Genomic DNA, 18,098 nt, shown 5'->3' with positions numbered 1-18,098 from the left:
AGTTTTGTATAAGGGGAATTGGAGGCTGATGCAGGCAAAGCTTTACTTTAAAATAAAGCAAGAAGTTGCAAATAAATGAGGCATAGTTGAATACAAGAGAGGTGGAAGCAAGTTTGAAAGGAAGACAGAAAGTAAATAATATGTTGAATTGATTGTGTTGTTGATCAGATTCATAAAAGGTTTTGATAAAGAAGAGCGTTGATTTAACTCCAAACAGCTTTTGTGACATGAAAAGCAGAAGTTGAAATTGTGCCGAAACCCAGGATTGAACCAAGGACCTTTAGATCTTCAGTCTAACGCTCTCCCAAATGAGCTATTTCGGCCTGCTGGTAGTTTGGGTCTTCATCCTTTCTTTTAAACTTCCCAAGAAAATAGATGCTCAACCTCATGCTAGAGCTATGTTTTAAGATGTCCTGTATCATTCATCAGTTAACGGGTGCAATAGGTAAATAGCATTTTTCGGATCCAGGTTAGGTAGCTTTTTTTTTTACTCTGAATGGACTAGCACCATATTACACAGAGATATTTGGCCTGAGTAGGTAAGCTATGTCATCTGAATACTGAAATCTGTGTTCAAGGAGAAGTGGAAGCTGATGCAGACAAGAGTTTACTTTACAAAAAAGCATGAAATAGGAAACATTTGTAGTCGAAGCTGAATGCAAGAGAGGTGGAAGCAAATTTAGAAGGAGGACAGAAAGACAATTCTATGTTGAATTGATCATGTTGTCGATCAGTTGATCAAATATTTTGATAAATAAAGAAAGAAAAACTTGAGCTGATACCAAGAAATATTTTGTGAGAAGCAAGAAACCTCTCAGACTTTTCCGAAACCCAGCATTGAACAAGGGACTTTTAGATTTTCAATCTAACACTCTCCCAAGTGAGCTATTTCATCCAGCTGGCCATTTGGGCTTTCTGTTGTATTTTTGATAATTGTTAAAGATAAATGCAGACCCTGGTCATTCTATCTGCATGTGCAGTTATGTGTTAAATTGTCCAATATTATTCAGCAGCTAAATTGGTCTGATGGGTGAATTTCCTTTTTAGGAGCCAAGTTAGTTAGAAGATGTTTGTAAACTATGAATGGACTCATACTCAGACACACAGACCTATATGGCGAGGGTAGGCAAACTAGGTCATCTGACTACTAACAGTTTTGTATAAGGGGAACTCGAGGCTGATGCAGGCAAAGCTTTACTTTCAATTAAAGGAAGAATTGGCAAATAAAGCAGGTAAAGTTGAATACAAGAGAGGTGGAAGCAAGTTTGACAGAAAGACAGAATGTAAAAAATATGTTGAAATGGTTGTCTTATCGATCAGCTTGATAAAAGGTTTTGATCATTATAAACAACGTCAATATGAGTTGACTCCAAATAGCATTTGTGGCATGCAAAGCAGAAGTTCAAAATGTGCCTACACCCGGGATTGAACCAGGGACCTTTAGATCTTCAGTCTACTGCTCTCCCAACTGAGCTATTTCATCCAGCTGGCATTTTTGGCTTTCTGTTGTATTTTTTATAATTGTTAAAGATAAATGCAGAACCTGGTCACTCTATCTGCATGTGCAGTTATGTGTTAAATTGTCCAGTATTATTCAGTAGCTAAATTGGTCTGATGGGTGAATTTCCTTTTTAGGAGCCAAGTTAGTTAGATGATGTTTGTAAACTATGAATGGACTTATACTCAGAAACACAGACCTATATGGCGAGGGTCGGCAAGCTAGGTCATCTGACTACTAACAGTTTTGTATAAGGGGAACTGGAGGCTGATGCAGGCAAAGCTTTACTTTCAATTAAAGGAAGAATTGGGAAATAAAGGAGGCAAAGTTGAATACAAGAGAGGTGGAAGCAAGTTTGAAAGAAAGACAGAAAGTAAATAATATGTTGAATTAATTGTATTGTCGATTATCTTGATAAAAGGTTTTGATCATTATAAACAAAGTCAATATGAGTTGACTCAAAATAGTCTTTGTGGCATGCAAAGGAGAAGTTCAAAATGTGCCAAAACCCGGGATCGAACCAGGGACCTTTAGATCTTCAGTCTAACGCTCTCCCAACTGAGCTATTTCGGCCTGCCAGCAGCTATAGTATTCAGCCTCTTTTTTTGAACAATCCCAGAACAGAGATGCAGAACCTGGATTTTCAATCTGAGGTTAGAGCTGTGTTTTAATGTGTCCTGCATTTTTCAGCAGCTAACTGGTGAAATGGGTGAGTAGCGTTTTTGGGATAAATGTTAGGTTGTTTTTCTTTTAAAACTCTAAGTGGACCAGCACTGTATTACACAGACGTATGTCGCCTGAGTAGGTAAGCTATGTCATCTCAATACTGACAACTTTGTTCAAGGAGAAGTGAAAGCTGATGCAGACAAGAGTTTACTTTGAAAAAAGTATAAAATGGGATAAATTCGTCATCAAAGCTGATGGCAAGAGTGGTGGAAGCAAGTTTAGAAGGAGGACAGAAAGACAACTTTTTGTTGAAGTTATCATGTTGTTGATCAGTTGATAAAATATTTTGAGAAATAAAGAAAAAAAAAACTAGAGCTGATTTCAAGACATATTTTGCAAGAATGTAGGATCCCCTCGCACTGTGCTGAAAGTCAGGATTGAATCAGGTACCTTAAGCTCTTCAGTCTAACGATCTCCCAACTGAGATATTTCAGCCAACAAGTCCCTGTGGCCTCCAGATGTATTATTAATAATTGTAGACGATACATACAGAACCTGGTCATTCTATTTTCGTTTATAGTTATGTGTTAAAGTGTCCAGTATCATTCAGCAGGTAACTTGGTCTGATGAGTGAATATCCTTTTTAGGGCACAATGTAGGTAGAATTTTTTTTTCTAAACTCTGAATTGACTTATACTCTGAACCACAGACCTATATGGCCAGGGTGTACAAGCTATGTCATCTGACTACTGACAGTTTTGTATAAGGGGAATTGGAGGCTGATGCAGGCAAAGCTTTACTTTAAAATAAAGCAAGAAGTTGCAAATAAATGAGGCATAGTTGAATACAAGAGAGGTGGAAGCAAGTTTGAAAGGAAGACAGAAAGTAAATAATATGTTGAATTGATTGTGTTGTTGATCAGATTCATAAAAGGTTTTGATAAAGAAGAGCGTTGATTTAACTCCAAACAGCTTTAGTGACATGAAAAGCAGAAGTTGAAATTGTGCCGAAACCCGGGATTGAACCAAGGACCTTTAGATCTTCAGTCTAACGCTCTCCCAAATGAGCTATTTCGGCCTGCTGGTAGTTTGGGTCTTCATCCTTTCTTTTAAACTTCCCAAGAAAATAGATGCTCAACCTCATGCTAGAGCTATGTTTTAAGATGTCCTGTATCATTCATCAGTTAACGGGTGCAATAGGTAAATAGCATTTTTCGGATCCAGGTTAGGTAGCTTTTTTTTTTACTCTGAATGGACTAGCACCATATTACACAGAGGTATTTGGCCTGAGTAGGTAAGCTATGTCATCTGAATACTGAAATCTGTGTTCAAGGAGAAGTGGAAGCTGATGCAGACAAGAGTTTACTTTACAAAAAAGCATGAAATAGGAAACATTTGTAGTCGAAGCTGAATGCAAGAGAGGTGGAAGCAAATTTAGAAGGAGGACAGAAAGACAATTCTATGTTGAATTGATCATGTTGTCGATCAGTTGATCAAATATTTTGATAAATAAAGAAAGAAAAACATGAGCTGATACCAAGAAATATTTTGTGAGAAGCAAGAAACCTCTCAGACTTTTCCGAAACCCAGCATTGAACAAGGGACTTTTAGATTTTCAATCTAACACTCTCCCAACTGAGCTATTTCATCCAGCTGGCCATTTTGGCTTTCTGTTGTATTTTTGATAATTGTTAAAGATAAATGCAGACCCTGGTCATTCTATCTGCATGTGCAGTTATGTGTTAAATTGTCCAATATTATTCAGCAGCTAAATTGGTCTGATGGGTGAATTTCCTTTTTAGGAGCCAAGTTAGTTAGAAGATGTTTGTAAACTATGAATGGACTTATACTCAGACACACAGACCTATATGGCGAGGGTAGGCAAACTAGGTCATCTGACTACTAACAGTTTTGTATAAGGGGAACTCGAGGCTGATGCAGGCAAAGCTTTACTTTCAATTAAAGTAAGAATTGGCAAATAAAGCAGGTAAAGTTGAATACAAGAGAGGTGGAAGCAAGTTTGACAGAAAGACAGAATGTAAAAAATATGTTGAAATGATTGTCTTATCGATCAGCTTGATAAAAGGTTTTGATCATTATAAACAACGTCAATATGAGTTGACTCCAAATAGCATTTGTGGCATGCAAAGCAGAAGTTCAAAATGTGCCTAAACCCGGTATTGAACCAGGGACCTTTAGATCTTCAGTCTACTGCTCTCCCAACTGAGCTATTTCATCCAGCTGGCAATTTTGGCTTTCTGTTGTATTTTTTATAATTGTTAAAGATAAATGCAGAACCTGGTCACTCTATCTGCATGTGCAGTTATGTGTTAAATTGTCCAGTATTATTCAGTAGCTAAATTGGTCTGATGGGTGAATTTCCTTTTTAGGAGCCAAGTTAGTTAGATGATGTTTGTAAACTATGAATGGACTTATACTCAGAAACACAGACCTATATGGCGAGGGTCGGCAAGCTAGGTCATCTGACTACTAACAGTTTTGTATAAGGGGAACTGGAGGCTGATGCAGGCAAAGCTGTACTTTCAATTAAAGGAAGAATTGGGAAATAAAGGAGGCAAAGTTGAATACAAGAGAGGTGGAAGCAAGTTTGAAAGAAAGACAGAAAGTAAATAATATGTTGAATTAATTGTATTGTCGATTATCTTGATAAAAGGTTTTGATCATTATAAACAAAGTCAATATGAGTTGACTCAAAATAGTCTTTGTGGCATGCAAAGCAGAAGTTCAAAATGTGCCGAAACCCAGGATCGAACCAGGGACCTTTAGATCTTCAGTCTAACGCTCTCCCAACTGAGCTATTTCGGCCTGCCACCAGCTATAGTATTCAGCCTCTTTTTTTGAACAATCCCAGAACAGAGATGCAGAACCTGGATTTTCAATCTGAGGTTAGAGCTGTGTTTTATTGTGTCCTGCATTGTTCAGCAGCTAACTGGTGAAATGGGTGAGTAGCACTTTTGGGATAAATGTTAGGTCGTTTTTCTTTTAAAACTCTGAGTGGACCAGCACTGTATTACACAGACGTATGTCGCCTGAGTAGGTAAGCTATGTCATCTCAATACTGACAACTTTGTTCAAGGAGAAGTGAAAGCTGATGCAGACAAGAGTTTACTTTGAAAAAAGTATAAAATGGGATACATTCGTCATCAAAGCTGATGGCAAGAGAGGTGGAAGCAAGTTTAGAAGGAGGACAGAAAGACAACTTTTTGTTGAAGTTATCATGTTGTTGATCAGTTGATAAAATATTTTGAGAAATAAAGAAAAAAAAAACTAGAGCTGATTTTAAGAAATATTTTGCAAGAATGTAGGATCCCCTCGCACTGTGCTGAAAGTCAGGATTGAATCAGGTACCTTAAGCTCTTCAGTCTAACGATCTCCCAACTGAGATATTTCAGCCAACAAGTCCCTGTGGCCTCCTGATGTATTATTAATAATTGTAGACGATACATACAGAACCTGGTCATTCTATTTTCGTTTATAGTTATGTGTTAAAGTGTCCAGTATCATTCAGCAGGTAACTTGGTCTGATGAGTGAATATCCTTTTTAGGGGACAAGGTAAGTAGAATTTTTTTTTCTAAACTCTGAATTGACTTATACTCTGAAACACAGACCTATATGGCCAGGGTGTACAAGCTATGTCATCTGACTACTGACAGTTTTGTATAAGGGGAATTGGAGGCTGATGCAGGCAAAGCTTTACTTTAAAATAAAGCAAGAAGTTGCAAATAAATGAGGCATAGTTGAATACAAGAGAGGTGGAAGCAAGTTTGAAAGGAAGACAGAAAGTAAATATTATGTTGAATTGATTGTGTTGTTGAATAGCTTGATGAAAGGTTTTGATAAAGAAGAGCATTGATTTAACTCCAAACAGCTTTTGTGACATGAAAAGCAGAAGTTGAAATTGTGCCGAAACCCGGGATTGAACCAGGGACCTTTAGATCTTCAGTCTAACGCTCTCCCAACTGAGCTATTTCGGCCTGCTGGTAGTTAGGGTCTTCATCCTTTCTTTTAAACTTTCCAAGAAAATAGATGCTCAACCTCATGCTAGAGCTATGTTTTAAGATGTCCTGTATCATTCATCAGTTAACGGGTGCAATAGGTAAATAGCATTTTTCGGATCCAGGTTAGGTAGCTTTTTTTTTTACTCTGAATGGACTAGCACCATATTACACAGAGGTATTTGGCCTGAGTAGGTAAGCTATGTCATCTGAATACTGAAATCTGTGTTCAAGGAGAAGTGGAAGCTGATGCAGACAAGAGTTTACTTTACAAAAAAGCATGAAATAGGAAACATTTGTAGTCGAAGCTGAATGCAAGAGAGGTGGAAGCAAATTTAGAAGGAGGACAGAAAGACAATTCTATGTTGAATTGATCATGTTGTCGATCAGTTGATCAAATATTTTGATAAATAAAGAAAGAAAAACTTGAGCTGATACCAAGAAATATTTTGTGAGAAGCAAGAAACCTCTCAGACTTTTCCGAAACCCAGCATTAAACAAGGGACTTTTAGATTTTCAATCTAACACTCTCCCAACTGAGCTATTTCATCCAGCTGGCCATTTTGGCTTTCTGTTGTATTTTTGATAATTGTTAAAGATAAATGCAGACCCTGGTCATTCTATCTGCATGTGCAGTTATGTGTTAAATTGTCCAATATTATTCAGCAGCTAAATTGGTCTGATGGGTGAATTTCCTTTTTAGGAGCCAAGTTAGTTAGAAGATGTTTGTAAACTATGAATGGACTTATACTCAGACACACAGACCTATATGGCGAGGGTAGGCAAACTAGGTCATCTGACTACTAACAGTTTTGTATAAGGGGAACTCGAGGCTGATGCAGGCAAAGCTTTACTTTCAATTAAAGGAAGAATTGGCAAATAAAGCAGGTAAAGTTGAATACAAGAGAGGTGGAAGCAAGTTTGACAGAAAGACAGAATGTAAAAAATATGTTGAAATGGTTGTCTTATCGATCAGCTTGATAAAAGGTTTTGATCATTATAAACAACGTCAATATGAGTTGACTCCAAATAGCATTTGTGGCATGCAAAGCAGAAGTTCAAAATGTGCCTAAACCCGGGATTGAACCAGGGACCTTTAGATCTTCAGTCTACTGCTCTCCCAACTGAGCTATTTCATCCAGCTGGCATTTTTGGCTTTCTGTTGTATTTTTTATAATTGTTAAAGATAAATGCAGAACCTGGTCACTCTATCTGCATGTGCAGTTATGTGTTAAATTGTCCAGTATTATTCAGTAGCTAAATTGGTCTGATGAGTGAATTTCCTTTTTAGGAGCCAAGTTAGTTAGATGATGTTTGTAAACTATGAATGGACTTATACTCAGAAACACAGACCTATATGGCGAGGGTCGGCAAGCTAGGTCATCTGACTACTAACAGTTTTGTATAAGGGGAACTGGAGGCTGATGCAGGCAAAGCTTTACTTTCAATTAAAGGAAGAATTGGGAAATAAAGGAGGCAAAGTTGAATACAAGAGAGGTGGAAGCAAGTTTGAAAGAAAGACAGAAAGTAAATAATATGTTGAATTAATTGTATTGTCGATTATCTTGATAAAAGGTTTTGATCATTATAAACAAAGTCAATATGAGTTGACTCAAAATAGTCTTTGTGGCATGCAAAGCAGAAGTTCAAAATGTGCCAAAACCCGGGATCGAACCAGGGACCTTTAGATCTTCAGTCTAACGCTCTCCCAACTGAGCTATTTCGGCCTGCCAGCAGCTATAGTATTCAGCCTCTTTTTTTGAACAATCCCAGAACAGAGATGCAGAACCTGGATTTTCAATCTGAGGTTAGAGCTGTGTTTTAATGTGTCCTGCATTTTTCAGCAGCTAACTGGTGAAATGGGTGAGTAGCGTTTTTGGGATAAATGTTAGGTTGTTTTTCTTTTAAAACTCTAAGTGGACCAGCACTGTATTACACAGACGTATGTCGCCTGAGTAGGTAAGCTATGTCATCTCAATACTGACAACTTTGTTCAAGGAGAAGTGAAAGCTGATGCAGACAAGAGTTTACTTTGAAAAAAGTATAAAATGGGATAAATTCGTCATCAAAGCTGATGGCAAGAGTGGTGGAAGCAAGTTTAGAAGGAGGACAGAAAGACAACTTTTTGTTGAAGTTATCATGTTGTTGATCAGTTGATAAAATATTTTGAGAAATAAAGAAAAAAAAAACTAGAGCTGATTTCAAGAAATATTTTGCAAGAATGTAGGATCCCCTCGCACTGTGCTGAAAGTCAGGATTGAATCAGGTACCTTAAGCTCTTCAGTCTAACGATCTCCCAACTGAGATATTTCAGCCAATAAGTCCCTGTGGCCTCCAGATGTATTATTAATAATTGTAGACGATACATACAGAACCTGGTCATTCTATTTTCGTTTATAGTTATGTGTTAAAGTGTCCAGTATCATTCAGCAGGTAACTTGGTCTGATGAGTGAATATCCTTTTTAGGGCACAATGTAGGTAGAATTTTTTTTCTAAACTCTGAATTGACTTATACTCTGAACCACAGACCTATATGGCCAGGGTGTACAAGCTATGTCATCTGACTACTGACAGTTTTGTATAAGGGGAATTGGAGGCTGATGCAGGCAAAGCTTTACTTTAAAATAAAGCAAGAAGTTGCAAATAAATGAGGCATGGTTGAATACAAGAGAGGTGGAAGCAAGTTTGAAAGGAAGACAGAAAGTAAATAATATGTTGAATTGATTGTGTTGTTGATCAGATTCATAAAAGGTTTTGATAAAGAAGAGCGTTGATTTAACTCCAAACAGCTTTTGTGACATGAAAAGCAGAAGTTGAAATTGTGCCGAAACCCAGGATTGAACCAAGGACCTTTAGATCTTCAGTCTAACGCTCTCCCAAATGAGCTTTTTCGGCCTGCTGGTAGTTTGGGTCTTCATCCTTTCTTTTAAACTTCCCAAGAAAATAGATGCTCAACCTCATGCTAGAGCTATGTTTTAAGATGTCCTGTATCATTCATCAGTTAACGGGTGCAATAGGTAAATAGCATTTTTCGGATCCAGGTTAGGTAGCTTTTTTTTTTACTCTGAATGGACTAGCACCATATTACACAGAGGTATTTGGCCTGAGTAGGTAAGCTATGTCATCTGAATACTGAAATCTGTGTTCAAGGAGAAGTGGAAGCTGATGCAGACAAGAGTTTACTTTACAAAAAAGCATGAAATAGGAAACATTTGTAGTCGAAGCTGAATGCAAGAGAGGTGGAAGCAAATTTAGAAGGAGGACAGAAAGACAATTCTATGTTGAATTGATCATGTTGTCGATCAGTTGATCAAATATTTTGATAAATAAAGAAAGAAAAACTTGAGCTGATACCAAGAAATATTTTGTGAGAAGCAAGAAACCTCTCAGACTTTTCCGAAACCCAGCATTGAACAAGGGACTTTTAGATTTTCAATCTAACACTCTCCCAAGTGAGCTATTTCATCCAGCTGGCCATTTGGGCTTTCTGTTGTATTTTTGATAATTGTTAAAGATAAATGCAGACCCTGGTCATTCTATCTGCATGTGCAGTTATGTGTTGAATTGTCCAATATTATTCAGCAGCTAAATTGGTCTGATGGGTGAATTTCCTTTTTAGGAGCCAAGTTAGTTAGAAGATGTTTGTAAACTATGAATGGACTCATACTCAGACACACAGACCTATATGGCGAGGGTAGGCAAACTAGGTCATCTGACTACTAACAGTTTTGTATAAGGGGAACTCGAGGCTGATGCAGGCAAAGCTTTACTTTCAATTAAAGGAAGAATTGGCAAATAAAGCAGGTAAAGTTGAATACAAGAGAGGTGGAAGCAAGTTTGACAGAAAGACAGAATGTAAAAAATATGTTGAAATGGTTGTCTTATCGATCAGCTTGATAAAAGGTTTTGATCATTATAAACAACGTCAATATGAGTTGACTCCAAATAGCATTTGTGGCATGCAAAGCAGAAGTTCAAAATGTGCCTACACCCGGGATTGAACCAGGGACCTTTAGATCTTCAGTCTACTGCTCTCCCAACTGAGCTATTTCATCCAGCTGGCATTTTTGGCTTTCTGTTGTATTTTTTATAATTGTTAAAGATAAATGCAGAACCTGGTCACTCTATCTGCATGTGCAGTTATGTGTTAAATTGTCCAGTATTATTCAGTAGCTAAATTGGTCTGATGGGTGAATTTCCTTTTTAGGAGCCAAGTTAGTTAGATGATGTTTGTAAACTATGAATGGACTTATACTCAGAAACACAGACCTATATGGCGAGGGTCGGCAAGCTAGGTCATCTGACTACTAACAGTTTTGTATAAGGGGAACTGGAGGCTGATGCAGGCAAAGCTTTACTTTCAATTAAAGGAAGAATTGGGAAATAAAGGAGGCAAAGTTGAATACAAGAGAGGTGGAAGCAAGTTTGAAAGAAAGACAGAAAGTAAATAATATGTTGAATTAATTGTATTGTCGATTATCTTGATAAAAGGTTTTGATCATTATAAACAAAGTCAATATGAGTTGACTCAAAATAGTCTTTGTGGCATGCAAAGCAGAAGTTCAAAATGTGCCAAAACCCGGGATCGAACCAGGGACCTTTAGATCTTCAGTCTAACGCTCTCCCAACTGAGCTATTTCGGCCTGCCAGCAGCTATAGTATTCAGCCTCTTTTTTTGAACAATCCCAGAACAGAGATGCAGAACCTGGATTTTCAATCTGAGGTTAGAGCTGTGTTTTAATGTGTCCTGCATTTTTCAGCAGCTAACTGGTGAAATGGGTGAGTAGCGTTTTTGGGATAAATGTTAGGTTGTTTTTCTTTTAAAACTCTAAGTGGACCAGCACTGTATTACACAGACGTATGTCGCCTGAGTAGGTAAGCTATGTCATCTCAATACTGACAACTTTGTTCAAGGAGAAGTGAAAGCTGATGCAGACAAGAGTTTACTTTGAAAAAAGTATAAAATGGGATAAATTCGTCATCAAAGCTGATGGCAAGAGTGGTGGAAGCAAGTTTAGAAGGAGGACAGAAAGACAACTTTTTGTTGAAGTTATCATGTTGTTGATCAGTTGATAAAATATTTTGAGAAATAAAGAAAAAAAAAACTAGAGCTGATTTCAAGACATATTTTGCAAGAATGTAGGATCCCCTCGCACTGTGCTGAAAGTCAGGATTGAATCAGGTACCTTAAGCTCTTCAGTCTAACGATCTCCCAACTGAGATATTTCAGCCAACAAGTCCCTGTGGCCTCCAGATGTATTATTAATAATTGTAGACGATACATACAGAACCTGGTCATTCTATTTTCGTTTATAGTTATGTGTTAAAGTGTCCAGTATCATTCAGCAGGTAACTTGGTCTGATGAGTGAATATCCTTTTTAGGGCACAATGTAGGTAGAATTTTTTTTTCTAAACTCTGAATTGACTTATACTCTGAACCACAGACCTATATGGCCAGGGTGTACAAGCTATGTCATCTGACTACTGACAGTTTTGTATAAGGGGAATTGGAGGCTGATGCAGGCAAAGCTTTACTTTAAAATAAAGCAAGAAGTTGCAAATAAATGAGGCATAGTTGAATACAAGAGAGGTGGAAGCAAGTTTGAAAGGAAGACAGAAAGTAAATAATATGTTGAATTGATTGTGTTGTTGATCAGATTCATAAAAGGTTTTGATAAAGAAGAGCGTTGATTTAACTCCAAACAGCTTTTGTGACATGAAAAGCAGAAGTTGAAATTGTGCCGAAACCCGGGATTGAACCAAGGACCTTTAGATCTTCAGTCTAACGCTCTCCCAAATGAGCTATTTCGGCCTGCTGGTAGTTTGGGTCTTCATCCTTTCTTTTAAACTTCCCAAGAAAATAGATGCTCAACCTCATGCTAGAGCTATGTTTTAAGATGTCCTGTATCATTCATCAGTTAACGGGTGCAATAGGTAAATAGCATTTTTCGGATCCAGGTTAGGTAGCTTTTTTTTTTACTCTGAATGGACTAGCACCATATTACACAGAGGTATTTGGCCTGAGTAGGTAAGCTATGTCATCTGAATACTGAAATCTGTGTTCAAGGAGAAGTGGAAGCTGATGCAGACAAGAGTTTACTTTACAAAAAAGCATGAAATAGGAAACATTTGTAGTCGAAGCTGAATGCAAGAGAGGTGGAAGCAAATTTAGAAGGAGGACAGAAAGACAATTCTATGTTGAATTGATCATGTTGTCGATCAGTTGATCAAATATTTTGATAAATAAAGAAAGAAAAACTTGAGCTGATACCAAGAAATATTTTGTGAGAAGCAAGAAACCTCTCAGACTTTTCCGAAACCCAGCATTGAACAAGGGACTTTTAGATTTTCAATCTAACACTCTCCCAAGTGAGCTATTTCATCCAGCTGGCCATTTGGGCTTTCTGTTGTATTTTTGATAATTGTTAAAGATAAATGCAGACCCTGGTCATTCTATCTGCATGTGCAGTTATGTGTTAAATTGTCCAATATTATTCAGCAGCTAAATTGGTCTGATGGGTGAATTTCCTTTTTAGGAGCCAAGTTAGTTAGAAGATGTTTGTAAACTATGAATGGACTCATACTCAGACACACAGACCTATATGGCGAGGGTAGGCAAACTAGGTCATCTGACTACTAACAGTTTTGTATAAGGGGAACTCGAGGCTGATGCAGGCAAAGCTTTACTTTCAATTAAAGGAAGAATTGGCAAATAAAGCAGGTAAAGTTGAATACAAGAGAGGTGGAAGCAAGTTTGACAGAAAGACAGAATGTAAAAAATATGTTGAAATGGTTGTCTTATCGATCAGCTTGATAAAAGGTTTTGATCATTATAAACAACGTCAATATGAGTTGACTCCAAATAGCATTTGTGGCATGCAAAGCAGAAGTTCAAAATGTGCCTACACCCGGGATTGAACCAGGGACCTTTAGATCTTCAGTCTACTGCTCTCCCAACTGAGCTATTTCATCCAGCTGGCATTTTTGGCTTTCTGTTGTATTTTTTATAATTGTTAAAGATAAATGCAGAACCTGGTCACTCTATCTGCATGTGCAGTTATGTGTTAAATTGTCCAGTATTATTCAGTAGCTAAATTGGTCTGATGGGTGAATTTCCTTTTTAGGAGCCAAGTTAGTTAGATGATGTTTGTAAACTATGAATGGACTTATACTCAGAAACACAGACCTATATGGCGAGGGTCGGCAAGCTAGGTCATCTGACTACTAACAGTTTTGTATAAGGGGAACTGGAGGCTGATGCAGGCAAAGCTTTACTTTCAATTAAAGGAAGAATTGGGAAATAAAGGAGGCAAAGTTGAATACAAGAGAGGTGGAAGCAAGTTTGAAAGAAAGACAGAAAGTAAATAATATGTTGAATTAATTGTATTGTCGATTATCTTGATAAAAGGTTTTGATCATTATAAACAAAGTCAATATGAGTTGACTCAAAATAGTCTTTGTGGCATGCAAAGCAGAAGTTCAAAATGTGCCAAAACCCGGGATCGAACCAGGGACCTTTAGATCTTCAGTCTAACGCTCTCCCAACTGAGCTATTTCGGCCTGCCAGCAGCTATAGTATTCAGCCTCTTTTTTTGAACAATCCCAGAACAGAGATGCAGAACCTGGATTTTCAATCTGAGGTTAGAGCTGTGTTTTAATGTGTCCTGCATTTTTCAGCAGCTAACTGGTGAAATGGGTGAGTAGCGTTTTTGGGATAAATGTTAGGTTGTTTTTCTTTTAAAACTCTAAGTGGACCAGCACTGTATTACACAGACGTATGTCGCCTGAGTAGGTAAGCTATGTCATCTCAATACTGACAACTTTGTTCAAGGAGAAGTGAAAGCTGATGCAGACAAGAGTTTACTTTGAAAAAAGTATAAAATGGGATAAATTCGTCATCAAAGCTGATGGCAAGAGTGGTGGAAGCAAGTTTAGAAGGAGGACAGAAAGACAACTTTTTGTTGAAGTTATCATGTTGTTGATCAGTTGATAAAATATTTTGAGAAATAAAGAAAAAAAAAACTAGAGCTGATTTCAAGACATATTTTGCAAGAATGTAGGATCCCCTCGCACTGTGCTGAAAGTCAGGATTGAATCAGGTACCTTAAGCTCTTCAGTCTAACGATCTCCCAACTGAGATATTTCAGCCAACAAGTCCCTGTGGCCTCCAGATGTATTATTAATAATTGTAGACGATACATACAGAACCTGGTCATTCTATTTTCGTTTATAGTTATGTGTTAAAGTGTCCAGTATCATTCAGCAGGTAACTTGGTCTGATGAGTGAATATCCTTTTTAGGGCACAATGTAGGTAGAATTTTTTTTTCTAAACTCTGAATTGACTTATACTCTGAACCACAGACCTATATGGCCAGGGTGTACAAGCTATGTCATCTGACTACTGACAGTTTTGTATAAGGGGAATTGGAGGCTGATGCAGGCAAAGCTTTACTTTAAAATAAAGCAAGAAGTTGCAAATAAATGAGGCATAGTTGAATACAAGAGAGGTGGAAGCAAGTTTGAAAGGAAGACAGAAAGTAAATAATATGTTGAATTGATTGTGTTGTTGATCAGATTCATAAAAGGTTTTGATAAAGAAGAGCGTTGATTTAACTCCAAACAGCTTTTGTGACATGAAAAGCAGAAGTTGAAATTGTGCCGAAACCCGGGATTGAACCAAGGACCTTTAGATCTTCAGTCTAACGCTCTCCCAAATGAGCTATTTCGGCCTGCTGGTAGTTTGGGTCTTCATCCTTTCTTTTAAACTTCCCAAGAAAATAGATGCTCAACCTCATGCTAGAGCTATGTTTTAAGATGTCCTGTATCATTCATCAGTTAACGGGTGCAATAGGTAAATAGCATTTTTCGGATCCAGGTTAGGTAGCTTTTTTTTTTACTCTGAATGGACTAGCACCATATTACACAGAGGTATTTGGCCTGAGTAGGTAAGCTATGTCATCTGAATACTGAAATCTGTGTTCAAGGAGAAGTGGAAGCTGATGCAGACAAGAGTTTACTTTACAAAAAAGCATGAAATAGGAAACATTTGTAGTCGAAGCTGAATGCAAGAGAGGTGGAAGCAAATTTAGAAGGAGGACAGAAAGACAATTCTATGTTGAATTGATCATGTTGTCGATCAGTTGATCAAATATTTTGATAAATAAAGAAAGAAAAACTTGAGCTGATACCAAGAAATATTTTGTGAGAAGCAAGAAACCTCTCAGACTTTTCCGAAACCCAGCATTAAACAAGGGACTTTTAGATTTTCAATCTAACACTCTCCCAACTGAGCTATTTCATCCAGCTGGCCATTTTGGCTTTCTGTTGTATTTTTGATAATTGTTAAAGATAAATGCAGACCCTGGTCATTCTATCTGCATGTGCAGTTATGTGTTAAATTGTCCAATATTATTCAGCAGCTAAATTGGTCTGATGGGTGAATTTCCTTTTTAGGAGCCAAGTTAGTTAGAAGATGTTTGTAAACTATGAATGGACTTATACTCAGACACACAGACCTATATGGCGAGGGTAGGCAAACTAGGTCATCTGACTACTAACAGTTTTGTATAAGGGGAACTCGAGGCTGATGCAGGCAAAGCTTTACTTTCAATTAAAGGAAGAATTGGCAAATAAAGCAGGTAAAGTTGAATACAAGAGAGGTGGAAGCAAGTTTGACAGAAAGACAGAATGTAAAAAATATGTTGAAATGGTTGTCTTATCGATCAGCTTGATAAAAGGTTTTGATCATTATAAACAACGTCAATATGAGTTGACTCCAAATAGCATTTGTGGCATGCAAAGCAGAAGTTCAAAATGTGCCTAAACCCGGGATTGAACCAGGGACCTTTAGATCTTCAGTCTACTGCTCTCCCAACTGAGGTATTTCATCCAGCTGGCATTTTTGGCTTTCTGTTGTATTTTTTATAATTGTTAAAGATAAATGCAGAACCTGGTCACTCTATCTGCATGTGCAGTTATGTGTTAAATTGTCCAGTATTATTCAGTAGCTAAATTGGTCTGATGAGTGAATTTCCTTTTTAGGAGCCAAGTTAGTTAGATGATGTTTGTAAACTATGAATGGACTTATACTCAGAAACACAGACCTATATGGCGAGGGTCGGCAAGCTAGGTCATCTGACTACTAACAGTTTTGTATAAGGGGAACTGGAGGCTGATGCAGGCAAAGCTTTACTTTCAATTAAAGGAAGAATTGGGAAATAAAGGAGGCAAAGTTGAATACAAGAGAGGTGGAAGCAAGTTTGAAAGAAAGACAGAAAGTAAATAATATGTTGAATTAATTGTATTGTCGATTATCTTGATAAAAGGTTTTGATCATTATAAACAAAGTCAATATGAGTTGACTCAAAATAGTCTTTGTGGCATGCAAAGCAGAAGTTCAAAATGTGCCAAAACCCGGGATCGAACCAGGGACCTTTAGATCTTCAGTCTAACGCTCTCCCAACTGAGCTATTTCGGCCTGCCAGCAGCTATAGTATTCAGCCTCTTTTTTTGAACAATCCCAGAACAGAGATGCAGAACCTGGATTTTCAATCTGAGGTTAGAGCTGTGTTTTAATGTGTCCTGCATTTTTCAGCAGCTAACTGGTGAAATGGGTGAGTAGCGTTTTTGGGATAAATGTTAGGTTGTTTTTCTTTTAAAACTCTAAGTGGACCAGCACTGTATTACACAGACGTATGTCGCCTGAGTAGGTAAGCTATGTCATCTCAATACTGACAACTTTGTTCAAGGAGAAGTGAAAGCTGATGCAGACAAGAGTTTACTTTGAAAAAAGTATAAAATGGGATAAATTCGTCATCAAAGCTGATGGCAAGAGTGGTGGAAGCAAGTTTAGAAGGAGGACAGAAAGACAACTTTTTGTTGAAGTTATCATGTTGTTGATCAGTTGATAAAATATTTTGAGAAATAAAGAAAAAAAAAACTAGAGCTGATTTCAAGAAATATTTTGCAAGAATGTAGGATCCCCTCGCACTGTGCTGAAAGTCAGGATTGAATCAGGTACCTTAAGCTCTTCAGTCTAACGATCTCCCAACTGAGATATTTCAGCCAATAAGTCCCTGTGGCCTCCAGATGTATTATTAATAATTGTAGACGATACATACAGAACCTGGTCATTCTATTTTCGTTTATAGTTATGTGTTAAAGTGTCCAGTATCATTCAGCAGGTAACTTGGTCTGATGAGTGAATATCCTTTTTAGGGCACAATGTAGGTAGAATTTTTTTTTCTAAACTCTGAATTGACTTATACTCTGAACCACAGACCTATATGGCCAGGGTGTACAAGCTATGTCATCTGACTACTGACAGTTTTGTATAAGGGGAATTGGAGGCTGATGCAGGCAAAGCTTTACTTTAAAATAAAGCAAGAAGTTGCAAATAAATGAGGCATAGTTGAATACAAGAGAGGTGGAAGCAAGTTTGAAAGGAAGACAGAAAGTAAATAATATGTTGAATTGATTGTGTTGTTGATCAGATTCATAAAAGGTTTTGATAAAGAAGAGCGTTGATTTAACTCCAAACAGCTTTTGTGACATGAAAAGCAGAAGTTGAAATTGTGCCGAAACCCAGGATTGAACCAAGGACCTTTAGATCTTCAGTCTAACGCTCTCCCAAATGAGCTATTTCGGCCTGCTGGTAGTTTGGGTCTTCATCCTTTCTTTTAAACTTCCCAAGAAAATAGATGCTCAACCTCATGCTAGAGCTATGTTTTAAGATGTCCTGTATCATTCATCAGTTAACGGGTGCAATAGGTAAATAGCATTTTTCGGATCCAGGTTAGGTAGCTTTTTTTTTTACTCTGAATGGACTAGCACCATATTACACAGAGATATTTGGCCTGAGTAGGTAAGCTATGTCATCTGAATACTGAAATCTGTGTTCAAGGAGAAGTGGAAGC

At 37.5% G+C, this 18,098-nt stretch overlaps 6 non-coding genes across 6 annotated transcripts; all 6 read right to left on the bottom strand.

Moving 5' to 3' along the window:
* Positions 1–1,998: 1,998 nt before the first annotated feature.
* Positions 1,999–2,071, bottom strand: TRNAF-GAA (transfer RNA phenylalanine (anticodon GAA)). Its single transcript has one exon. It is a non-coding gene; the product is annotated as a tRNA-Phe (tRNA).
* Positions 2,072–6,086: 4,015 nt separating this feature from the next.
* TRNAF-GAA (transfer RNA phenylalanine (anticodon GAA)) lies at positions 6,087–6,159 on the bottom strand. Its single transcript has one exon. It is a non-coding gene; the product is annotated as a tRNA-Phe (tRNA).
* A 1,675-nt stretch (positions 6,160–7,834) lies between these two features.
* Positions 7,835–7,907, bottom strand: TRNAF-GAA (transfer RNA phenylalanine (anticodon GAA)). Its single transcript has one exon. It is a non-coding gene; the product is annotated as a tRNA-Phe (tRNA).
* A 2,844-nt stretch (positions 7,908–10,751) lies between these two features.
* Positions 10,752–10,824, bottom strand: TRNAF-GAA (transfer RNA phenylalanine (anticodon GAA)). Its single transcript has one exon. It is a non-coding gene; the product is annotated as a tRNA-Phe (tRNA).
* Positions 10,825–13,669: 2,845 nt separating this feature from the next.
* TRNAF-GAA (transfer RNA phenylalanine (anticodon GAA)) lies at positions 13,670–13,742 on the bottom strand. The gene has a single exon. It is a non-coding gene; the product is annotated as a tRNA-Phe (tRNA).
* A 2,845-nt stretch (positions 13,743–16,587) lies between these two features.
* On the bottom strand, positions 16,588–16,660 carry TRNAF-GAA (transfer RNA phenylalanine (anticodon GAA)). The gene has a single exon. It is a non-coding gene; the product is annotated as a tRNA-Phe (tRNA).
* Positions 16,661–18,098: the final 1,438 nt, after the last annotated feature.

This window comes from Triturus cristatus, chromosome 8 (assembly GCF_964204655.1).
Source record: "Triturus cristatus chromosome 8, aTriCri1.1, whole genome shotgun sequence".
Lineage (NCBI taxonomy): Eukaryota > Metazoa > Chordata > Amphibia > Caudata > Salamandridae > Triturus > Triturus cristatus.
Note: the sequence above shows the minus strand (reverse complement) of the source record. Positions and strands in the feature narration are given on the sequence as shown.